Below are 12,169 nucleotides of genomic sequence, written 5' to 3'. Positions count from 1 at the left end.
ATGAGTGTGTGTTCATTCCTTCAGTTCATTTGTTGTGAAGTGTGTGCTTTGATCAAAAGCAATGCTGCATGGAATACCATGACAATGGAGAAGGTATTCTGTAAATTCATGGATGGTAGTATTGGCAGAAACATTGCATGCAAGGAAAGCAAACCCATATCCAGAGTATGCATCTATTCCAGTTAGAACAAATCACTGCCCTTCCATGAAGGGAGTGGTCCAGCTGGGCACCTTGGGGAATGGTGCCATATCAGGGGCTGAGTGTTGGTTTTTGCTGTTGGCAAATTGGGCACTCAGCATGGCTGTAGCCAGGTCAGCCTCGGTGAGTAGAAGTTTATGTTGTTGAGCCCATGCATAACCTCCATCCCTACCATCATGACCACTTTGTTCATGAGCCCATTGGGCAATGACAGGGGTTGCTACAGAAAGAGGCCGATTGGTATCCAGAGAACAAGTTATTTTATTCACTTGATTACTAAAACCTTTCTCTGCTGAAGTCAACCTCCTGTGTGCATTTACATGGGGCACAAATATCTTAATGTTTTCAGCTCACTTAGAAATTTTCCAATTATGGTTTTTCCAATTATGGCTTTTCCAAGTTCCTGACCATCCAGCCTAACTATTAGCAACAGCCCATGAGTTGTGCCTCTTTTTTGGTTGTAGGAGGGGCCAAATGCAGCAAATATTCTTCACCTTAGAAGGAATATCTCAGCATGCCCCCACACCACTGGACACTTCAAAATTTTGCTGAGGTGGAAGGTCCCTGGGTTTGTTGTATTTATCTCTCATTCTCTGACATGCAAATGCCCTACCAGTAAGTCTAGAGTAGTTGGTATTTCCCGCTCACTAGGTCCAATCAACATGATATCATCAATATAATAGACCAGTGTGATGTTTTGTGGGAGGGAGAAACCGTTAAGGTCCCTGTGGACAAGATTATGACAAAGGGCTGGAAAGTTGATATACCGCTGAGGTAAGATAGTGAAAGTATATTGCTGACCTTGACAACTGAAAGCAAGCTGTTTCTGGTGGTCCTTACCAACAGCTTTTGAGAAAAAAGTATTTTCCAGATCAATACTTGCATGCCAGATACCAGGGGATATACTGATTTGCTCAAGGAATGATACTATATCCAGAACAGCAGCTGCAATTGGAGGTACCACCTGGTTGAGTTTATGATAATCCACTGTAATTCTCAAGACCCATCTGTTTTCTGCACAAGCCAAATAGGAGAGATGTGGTGGGAATCACCACCCCTGTAGCCTTCAAATCCTTAAGAATGGCAGTTATTTCTGCAATCCCTCCAGGAATCTGGTATTGCTTTTGATTTACTATTTTCCTAGGTAGAGACAGTTTTAGTGGCTTCCATTTGGTCTTTTTTACCATAATAGCTCTCACTCCATGAGTTAGGGAGCCAATGTGGGGATTCTGTCAGTTGCTTAGTATGATTATTCCAGTTACGCATTCTGGAACTGGTGAAATAACCACAGAATGGGTCTGGAGGCCCACTGGACCCACTGTGAGATGGACTTGAGTGAAAATTCCATTGATCATTTGACCTCCATAAGTCCCCACTCTGGTGGAAAAGAGTGACGTTTTGGGTCCCCTGAAATTAATGTTACTTTTGAACTGGTATATAATAATCCCCTTAATATCTAATTATTTCCTTTTCCCAAAGGCACACTTACCCTGGTAAAAGGCTATCAGTCTCCTCAGGGAAGGCTTGGAGGAAGATTAACAGTATAAATTTGTGGCAGTGTAACAGGGTCCTCCCCTCATTCAAAAGGCTCTGGGTCTGTCAACTGTCTCAAGTTTGGAAATTGTTTAAGGTGCCATGACTTTCTGTTTTTGTAATTTAAGTTAGACTGCTGATTTCTTGACTTAGAACTCTTTTGTTTATACAGCTTAAACAAGAATTTAGTGGACTGGCTGTCTATTTTACTTTTAAGTACCCCATGAGTTACTAACCAATGCCACAAGTCTCTACAAATCAGATTATTTTGGCTCCTGTTTTGAGTCTGCTATTCATTATGATAGTCATGTCCACCTTGTCTTGTCTTTTGCTGCCACCTGCCTTCTGCCAACTCTGGATCTGGTCATACTCATTGTGTTTAAGGATTACAGCTCAATGACAGCAGTTTCCACAGTAATATTTGACCTACAGAGAAGGGCAACTACAGAGCTTTTCAAGGATGATGGTGCTACCCTTACAAATTTAGTTTTCACAGTTTTAGTAAAAGGTGCATCCTTCAGACATTTCTAGGGTGTATGAGCAGGCTTCCCATGATAAATCCATTTTAACATTCCAATTTCTCTAAGCCTCTGGATCCCCTCATCTACAATATACCAGGACAGTTTTGACATTTCAACCTCAGGTAATGTCAGCCACCTTTTGATTCATGTTTCAGCCAACCATCCAAACAAACTGTTAATGCCTTTTTTAACTCCTTGAGCTATAACACTGAATGTGGAATCTCTGCTTAGTGGGACCATATCAATAAACTCAACCTGCTCCAGCTTTTTATTCCTCCCACCATTATCCCACACCCTTAAAATCCATTGCCATCCATATTCCCCTGATTTCTGTCTATATAAATTGGAAAACTCATGTAGTTCTTTTGTAGTATAACATACCTCCTCATGGGTGATAAATTGCAGTTCACCTTTTGAGGTCTGTTGGGACTTTAGTCTAGTTATAGGTCTGGAATAAATGAGGTGTGGTGGGGATGGGTCATGAAAAGAATTAGAAGTATCTTCCAAGCCATTTGCTTCAGGGCATTCATTGCAGTTTCATCTGGTGAAACATGAATCACTCTAGGGCTAATTCCTTCAGGTGGAGGTTGGGTGGCCAATTCCTCGGGGCAGACTGGAGGTGAGATGGCTATGTCCTCATGACAGACTGTTACAGGGTTAGTTAGAGAAGACTCAGCATGACCTAGGGTTTTGACATCTCCACTGACATCATTATCAATCCATATGTCACCATCCATCCCATGATTTGTTTCCCACTCCTTTCTAATTAATCCCCTCACTTTAATGGCAGACACCACACAAGATTGAGATTTCAGTTTATGCTATCTAACAATAAGATTTTGAGTCTGATTTTTAAGTCTACACCTAAAGGAAATAAGATTTTACATCTGTCACACAGTGCATGAGCTTCACATTTGAAGCCTTAAGCCTAACCCTTTCATTCATTAATGTTTACAGCATATCTAACAACAACCAGACAGCATTTCTATACTTCCTATTTCCACAAAATTCTATAAAGGTGTCAAAAACATTATCCCCCAAGGCTGGCTTCATAAAAGCAAAGCATTAGAAATATCCAATGGTGATATTTTGACTATTTCTTTTGCCAAATCTCCCATGGATTGAAAGTATCATTTTGATTATGGGAAACAGAGTCCTTATTGCCTTTGAGTCTACTCAGAGTAGAAAATCAATCATAAGAACCCATTTTTAAGATTCTGTTCCTTAGGAACCACCTCACTTTTGGTACCCAGCTGTGTATTAGCTAGGGTTCTCTAGAGAAACAAAATCAGCAGGAAATATCCACAGTTATAGAATTTATAAAAGTATCTCATGTAACCTTGGAAATGTAGAGTCCAAGGTCTGTGGGGCAGGTCACAAGCTGGTAACTTCAGTGAAGGGTCTGGATGAGCTCTACAGGAGAGGTTCACTGGCTGAAGCAGGAAGAGAGACTTCTCTTCTGAATCCTCCTTAAAAGTCTTCCTGTGATTACATTAAGTGTCACTCATTGCAGAAGACATGCCCCTCAGCTGATTACAAATGCTATCAGCTATGGACGTAGCCAACATAATCATGATTTAAGTCCATGAAATGTTCTCATAGCAACAAAATGCCAGCACTTGCCTGACCAGGCAAATGGTCACCATCTGCTGGCCAAGTTGACACATGGACCTGGCCATGACAATCATATTCTGGCATCTTTGGCAATCCAAAACAACTGGATTTTCTGGTCTTAGATTGATTTCTGTACAGGGTAAGAGGCAAAAATCAAGTGGAGCAGAGTCCTTAGTCCCTGATCATCATGGAGGGAGAAAATTGAACCCTTCAATGCAATTACACAGTGAACCATTTTAACAACATAAGGTGGTACAAACAGTTTACAGGGAGCAGTTCTGTTACTTTGACAATCATGAATTATGCAGACAGCAAAAAGTCAACTGGAAGGTACACAGTGACTCTGAAATCAAAGGGTAAACGTGGGTCTCTACACATCACAGATTCTCAGTTTGGTGATTTAGCCTCCTTTATCTGAGCAGTGAGCACACCATTTTAAATTTTTAATCTGATGGAACACATTATGCCAGCAATGGAATGGGTATTTAAAAGGGAATTTAATAAATTGTAAGTTTACAGTTATAATGGTGAAAATGTCCAAATTAAGGCACCAACAAGAGATTACCTTCATGTAAAAAAGGCTGATGCTGTCTAGGACACCTCTGCCAGCTGTCAAGTCATGTAGACAGTGTCTGCTGTTCCTTGGGATCTGAACACCTCACTCAGCTGGGAAGGCATATGGAGACATCTGCCAGTTTTCTCTCCTCAGTTCATAAGGCTTCCCTGGAGAAGGGGGCCTTCCTTCCACATCTCCAGAATCACTCGATTTGTGGACTCTGTTGGTTCTGAAGCTTTTTCCAAAATGGTTCCTCTTAAGAGGCCTCATTAAGCAAGCCCACTTTTAATGGGTGGAGACAGATCTCCATGGAAACCATCTGTTTTAGCTTGCTAGCTGCCAGAATGCAATACACCAGAAATGGAATGGCTTTTAAGAAGGGGAATTTCAGTTACAAGTTAACAGTTTTTAAGCTGTGGGAATGACCCAATTAAAGCAAGTCTATAGAAATGTCCAATCTAAGGCATCCAGGGAAAGATACCTTGATTCAAAAAAGTCAATAAAAATTCAGGGTTTCTCTCCTAAGTGGAAAGATATATGGTGAACACATTCAGTGTTTCTCCTTCAGCTGGAAGGGCACATGGTGAACATGCCATCATCTGCTAGCTTCCTCTCCAGCTCCCTGGGAAACATTTTCCTTCTTCATCTCCAAAAGTCACTGGCCAGTGGACTCTCTGCTTCATGGTTCTGTGGTGATCTGTCATCTTTCTCTGCTCTCTCTGAATCTCTAACTTTCTCCAAAAATTTTCCTCTTTTTAGAGTCATGTCTCCATCTAATCAAATTTAATACCTACTCTTGATTGAGTCACATTTCCATGAGATAATCTAATTAAATTTCTAACATGCAGTGCTGAATAGGTATTAGAAGAAATGGCTGCCTTCACAAAATAGGATTAGGACTAAAACACGGCTTTTCTAGGGTACGTACATCCTTTCATACCAGCACACCATCTAATCAAAAGTTACCACCTACAATCAGGTAGGTCATCTCTCCATGGAAACAATAAAAAAGATTCCACCCAGAAATAGTCAATGAGGATTAAACAACTTGAATTTTCCAGGGTACACAACAGATTCAAACTGGCACATGAATGTTTTTTTCAAGGAGGCTTCAGAGATGGAGCATGGACATTATGGTTTTTATGTTGTATAGAAATTCACAAGTTAGCTGGTACTTCTCATTCATACATTTGTACTTGAACTTCTTTATCTACATATCATAAAGATATCCTCACTCAAGATATAAAATTAAATGTTTTATGGGCCTGTTCATAGTGCCCAACTGCTATTGAATAGGGGATAGTTTCGTTAGAAGGGAGAGAGCAGCTCTGTCTGAGGTGCGGCCTCCAATAGAATGTTCATTGACTGGAAAAGCAACAGGTTGATGGTGATGGTGGCAATATCTGACTTGTTTCCTACCAGATTTTTAGTTGGGAAGGCTTTTATTCCTCACTTTTATGCCTATTCAAGATTTTGCACCCAAGTGCTCAGAAACATCATGTGGGGAGGGATGTGCCCCACCAATTTAGCCATGCTTCCAATAAAGGCACTTTTTCAGGTCCTGCACCAATTCTTTTATTGCTTTTGGAGATCATTTCTGCACAGATTATTCTGCTACTATGATGCCGACAGAAAGAGTCACTCTGAGGCAGTGGGAAAACTGAGCCTGGCTCTTCAATCATCAGAGTCCTAGAAAAGTGACTTAAGGGATAGAATCCCACATGCAACATGTGCTACTGGATTGAGCACTGGGTTACACAGACTATCTGTGAAGTTCCTTTTCTATTACGGTCTGAAAATTTAAGTATGATCGGTATTAGATGAGATAAAAATTTATTTCAAAAATTTGTTTTCTTATTCAAATTCAATGAGAAAAACAGAAAAGATATATACTATGGTGTTAAATATGGTAATCTCTGGGTGGTGGGAACATGAAGCTTTCAATCTTGTATCTTCATATTTCTAATTTTCTACTGTGCATATCTCCTACTTCTGTCAATGTGAAAGGTGGTTAAAAGCAAACCCAGGAGAGTGACATCATGAACATGTCAAAGGACAAATCCCACTTTCTTGGAAATATGGAGGACAGCAGATACTAGAGAAGGACTCCACAAAGGCTGAAAGAGAGGGAAAGAAAAATAATCTCCAAGGTCATGGAGGAGATTTCCAACCTTGACCTGCCACTGTGTCCCTTGCACCTTTAGAGTCACACAGAGGCAGCAGGGCATGAGACCCTCCTCCTGGGATTCAGACCTGTGAGCACCTCACAACCATGCATTAGAATCCTATGAATATGCAGACAGAGGGCCCATGGCTGTAGAGACCCAGGGGAGAACACAAGGAGTGCCACATACAAAAGGACCTGGGAGAGAAGAGAGATTATAGCAGAATGGTTGGCAAGAGCTGTGCACACTTAATCCAGTCTCTATTTTTTATATTACCTAAATGCTAAACAGATCTTTCTGGATTGATGCACCTTTCTGCATTGACCCCATCTGGGTCCCTGTGGTGGGATACCCTACTAGGGAGGAAACGGAGGCAGAAAAGACTCACAGAAAAAAAGATGTGGGAGAACTGAGATGCTGCTACATAACACAGTTCCCAGAACTGAGAATTGTAAGGAAAAGGGGACACTGAGTGTGGGAGAATATTTAAACAAATCATAGGAGCTAGGGAGAAAATTCTGCACAAAAACAAACAGTGCAAACCAAGATTCCCAGAAAAAGAGTAAAGGAAAGAAAGCTTTCTTCCAGAAGTGAAACAAATGTACAAAATTGAAATCTTAAAAATTGTACCACATATCCAGAGCAGACCTGAGAAAATCTGAATAAACACTAGCTACTCTAAAGGTCCAGGAGAAGTTGAACCAAACATCAAAAGGAGCTTTAACAAAAAAGCTAAACAACATTAAAACCATAGATAAGAAAAAGAAACTGATCTTTAGAGTTAACACAATAAAATAATCAAATGCCCAAATATTAACAAAAAAATGAATAGTCATACTAAAAAAAGGAATATATAACTCAGTTCAAGGTAAAAGGTTTTAATTTGTTTAGCTTAAAACAGAGAAGCACAGAATTTAAAACAGCTAATCAGAGAAGTTCAAACAATTCTCCTAAATCATTTCAAGGAGATGAAGGAAAATTTGGACATAGAACTAATGGATATTAAGAAGACAATGTGTGAACATAAAGCTGAATTTGAAAGTTTAAAAAGAAGCATAACAGTAAATATACAGATGAAAGGCACAGTAATGGAAATTAACAATATACTAGAGGCAAGCAGCAGCAGATTTGAATAGGCAGAAGAATGAATCAATGAACTAGAAGATAGTAGAATTAAAATCATCCAAGCAGAAGAACAGATAAGGAAAAGATTAGAAAAAAAATGTGCAGCGTCTCAAGGATTTAAGGGACAGCATGAAGCATACAAATATATGTATCATTTGTAACCCACAAGAAAAGAGAAAAGTGGCAGAAAGAACATTTGAGGAGATAATGGCTAAAAATTCCCCAACTCTTAGGAAAGACATAAGGATGCAAGTCTAAGAAGTGTAATGTATTTTGGACAAAATAAACCCTAATTGACCCCCTCTGAGACACATGTAATCAGAGGGCAAACTGCTGAAGATAATGAGAGAATTCTGAAAGCCACAAGAGAAAAGCTATTCGTCACTCTCAAAGGAAATGCAACAATATTAAGTGCTGATTTCTAATCAGAAGCTATGGAGGCAAGTAGGCAGTGGTATGGTTTATCTAAGGAATTGAAAGAGAAAAATAACAAGGGATGTAAAGTTGTATACAGAAAATGTTTTTTGACATTATATTTATTGCAATATTCTACTTATAGTCTCTCAATGATGACATTGTTCCACCGTATCTTCTCTGTTTCTCAGACAGAACCTCTACAAGGTCTGTAGGGAGTAAATTTACTTCATTCATATTTCCACTATCATCTTTTCATAGTTCATTCTGGGTGGTGTTTTTCCTTTCTCTATCTCAGATCTCTGTGTGTTCACATTTACTTTCCACATGATGGGAACTATAGGTATTTTTCATCTCCTTATTGCTTTTACTTTTAGGGATTTAGACTTCCCTTTTTTATTTCTAAATTTTATTATTTTGTGGATTTGGGGGACGTAGGAGGAGACTGCAGATGCTCAGTCTGAAATTTTGAATGAAAAACCTATCCTAGTCACATTTAATATTTCACACTGACTGTACATTTGATCTTATCATGCGAAAGAAAATCTACAGGCAGCATTAATAAGGAAATCTGAGGCTCAAGAGAGAACTGATTCCAGCTGGTATAAGTCAATTGTGTCTCCAGAGTGGAGTGATTTGCTCTGACTTTGTGAAATGTGTTCCTGGTGGTCTGAATGTTGCTTCTCCTGAGATTTCTCTCCTTATTTGGTTATATCTTTGTCATATTCCAGTAATTTTCATACTAAATTAAGAAAAATAGGAAAGGCTCCTCCCTTAAGAGTTTCCTCTTGCTACTAGACCTGGAGCAGAGTGTCCTTCTTTTATCAGTTCTGTCTTCCACTCATGGGACCATTTGCTAAGCTAAGTTGAGTGTCACTCTCAAACTGCTCCCATCTCTACTATCCCTCCCCAAACCTTTATCTTCGTCTAACAGAAGCAAACACTTCTGTTCTGATGGTTTCACTCCTTCCAGCTATATAGAGTTCATATAAGCTTAATTTTTTTTCTCAAATTCTTTCCAGAATCACTTACTGATATATCATAGTTTCCTTACCCTTGTTATTCTGCTCCATATTCTCTGTGATGCTTCTCTGGCAAAGTCTTTCTTAACATGGTCCCATGTTTTTATATAAGATTCCAGCCTATTCCGACCCTGACATTTGGAAAAGCACATTTATTTTATTATCTTTTTAAAAAAGCTTGTGATACCTATTGTTTTCTCATAGCCTTAACAAATATCAAACTTGTGAAGAGTGCTCTTCACACTTTCTGCTTGACAAAGAAATGTATTACCTTGATAAATTTGGATCAATTAATTAATGACATATATTCCAGACTTGTTTTAACTATGTGTGCTCTAATTTGTTTGTTTTCCTTTTTGCACCAAATAAATGAGCAATCTCTTTCCCCAACTCTGATGTACACACACAGCAGCCGAAGGTCATGTGAAGCTCATCCCAGCCTCATACAGTTGATATTATTCACTCTGTCTTGTGTTTTAAAGAACTAAAAGGGCCTCTCAACAGCTTGAGCCATAGGTGGGCCTTTGAAATGTCTTCCAAACAGCCCTGGGTGAGCTTGGGTTGGTATAACCCCAAGACCAAAGAATACACTAGGCAGGGAGTTAGGCATGGATCTTATTGGGATTTACTAACAGGAGAAGATCTTTCCCTGTGGCAGCATTCCAGGATAATGGAAGTCAGTGCTCTGCAAAAGGGGCAGGCAGTGCAAGGGACAGTTTATAAGAGTTTAAGACATGGGCATGACAACAGAGTTTCACCAGGGTCTGGTGACACAGGGGTCAGGAGGTTTGTTATCAATAGTGATCATGAAAGGAACATTCTAATGTTCTGTATATGATGTAGCTGTACCTTCTTCCCCTTTCCTCCTGAGGACATCTGTTGATTTTTAACTTCTATAAGTGGCTGTGGAGTAACTTATTTCCAGTATGGAGGTGGGCGAGATGGCCAAGCCATGGGAGTCCACAGAGATACATGAGATACTTCTTATGTCCTCTAATTTCTATATAGGAAACAAGGGGCTTAGGATTCTTAGGACTCTTTGAACCTGACCTTTCATTTTACAACTGTGTGAGTGGAAATATTGTGTTGTTGAAATAACCTAAACCCTATAGTAACAGTGATAAGAATCTCAATCCATATTGCTTGTTTTGTTATTTGTCCATTCCACAATGCATTTGAGGCACCAATAAAAAAACATGCATATTAAGAATAAAAAACATAGATGAAGCAATAATGGTAAATGAAAAAGAGAATTTGGGAGGTAATATAGTGATAAGTAAATTTGACTCTCAGAAATTTATTACTATGTTACCCTAAGGAATGACTAAAGTAGGGAAAAATTTGTATCTAAAGTTCCTAACAATCAGAGTCAATAAAAATGTATATTTTCTGCTTTATTGGATAAAAGTCATAGTTAGAAGCTGACCTGACCTGTGGGACAGATGAACCTGGACCTGAGGGAGGGAGCAAGAACAGGGGACAAAAGACAGAGAATGGAGACAAGACAGGATTCTGATCAAGTCTCAATTTATTGAGGGCAAATCCAGGGTATTTATCCAGCGGGACAGGGGAAGTATCTTTCAGCAGATGATGGGCATTGCATTGCGGCTAAGCCAATTCGCAGGAACTAAGATAGCAAAGGCGGATCAGCCGAGGCTAGTCAGCAGATTTCTGGGCAGAGCAGAGCAGACATAAGAAAACAGAAACTTAACTTGAGATAAAAACTTAACCTAAGATAAAAACTTAACTTGAGTTAGTACCCAAGATGGCGTTAGACCACAAGGTGGTCAGTAGATGGCATCAGACACCAAGATGGCCGCACACTGCCGGTGCCATAAGCAGCTTCCCACAGGTCCCCCCTTTTTATTATTTTTAAAAAGGGTGGAGATTGCACAACGGCCTATCCCAAGGGGACTGTGCCTGTCTTAGGGCGGGATACCACAAAGTAGGCAATCTGCAACCTTACCCGTCATGGAGGTTCAAGGCAGCATGAGGCCAGGCCTCTGTCTTAGGTGGTGGATTGCTCAGACTAAGGTGTCCAGTTGCCCATCATTGGCTACCCAGTCCGGCACTTTGGGATGTGCAGATGGAGTGTTTTTTATAGGTATTCGTTACCATCGTAACTTTGCCATGGCCAGTCTAAGATAATGGACCTGAAGGGGCTGCATTTTTATGGCATTTTAGTTATTGTTTCAAGAAGGCCATTACTTTATTGAAGAGGATAGGTCCTAGTGAAATTAGTATTAGGAAGCCAAGCAAGGGTCCTAGAAGTGGGAGAAAATAAGGCAAGAGTCCAGTAAGCCCGCTCCACAGAGGGCTTTCAGCCAGTTCTTTTCTTCTTTTCATCAGATCTTCTTGCAATTTTTAAATTTTGTCTCTGATAATGCCAGATTTGTTGGTGTAGAAGCAGCAGCATTCCTGTAAAGCCAAGCATATTCCCCCATGCTCTGCGGTTAATAAATCTGATCCCCTTCAGTTTTGAAGGACTACCTTGGCAAGGGAGTCTAATTGGTCTTGAATATCCTGAATAGTGCCTGAGAAAACTTGCACGTCCTCAGTTAACTGTTTAGATAATTCAGTATACTGAGTGATAGAGACCCCTAAACCAGCAGACCCAGTACCTAAAGCTCCAAGAATACCTATTGTAGCTAGGAGGGGAATCATCTGCATGACCCTTTTGTGGCGGCCAGCAATAAGGTCTAGTCTGGGGATAGGCACTGGCTCCTCCCCGTCAATGACATCAATGTTAGGAAGGAGTATATCTAAGACACATAATCCAGTCCAGTTTTGTGGGAGTGTAGAATAAGCAAGGCTGCTGCCGCATATGAATACAGTGCCAGTAGTGGGACAGAGGGGATCAGAGATATGGATTGTCTCCTGACAACTGATAGAGAGTACGCCGAGATCTATCTCATTACTATCATTAGAAGATGGCAAGGAGAAACAAAGAGTGCTGTTTTCAAACGTAGGCAGCACTCGAAAAGATATGGAAATACTGCAAGAGCTAGAGAGGTTGCCAT

This window comes from Tamandua tetradactyla, chromosome 14 (assembly GCF_023851605.1).
Source record: "Tamandua tetradactyla isolate mTamTet1 chromosome 14, mTamTet1.pri, whole genome shotgun sequence".
In the NCBI taxonomy this organism is placed as follows: domain Eukaryota; kingdom Metazoa; phylum Chordata; class Mammalia; order Pilosa; family Myrmecophagidae; genus Tamandua; species Tamandua tetradactyla.
This window is presented reverse-complemented; position numbering follows the sequence as displayed.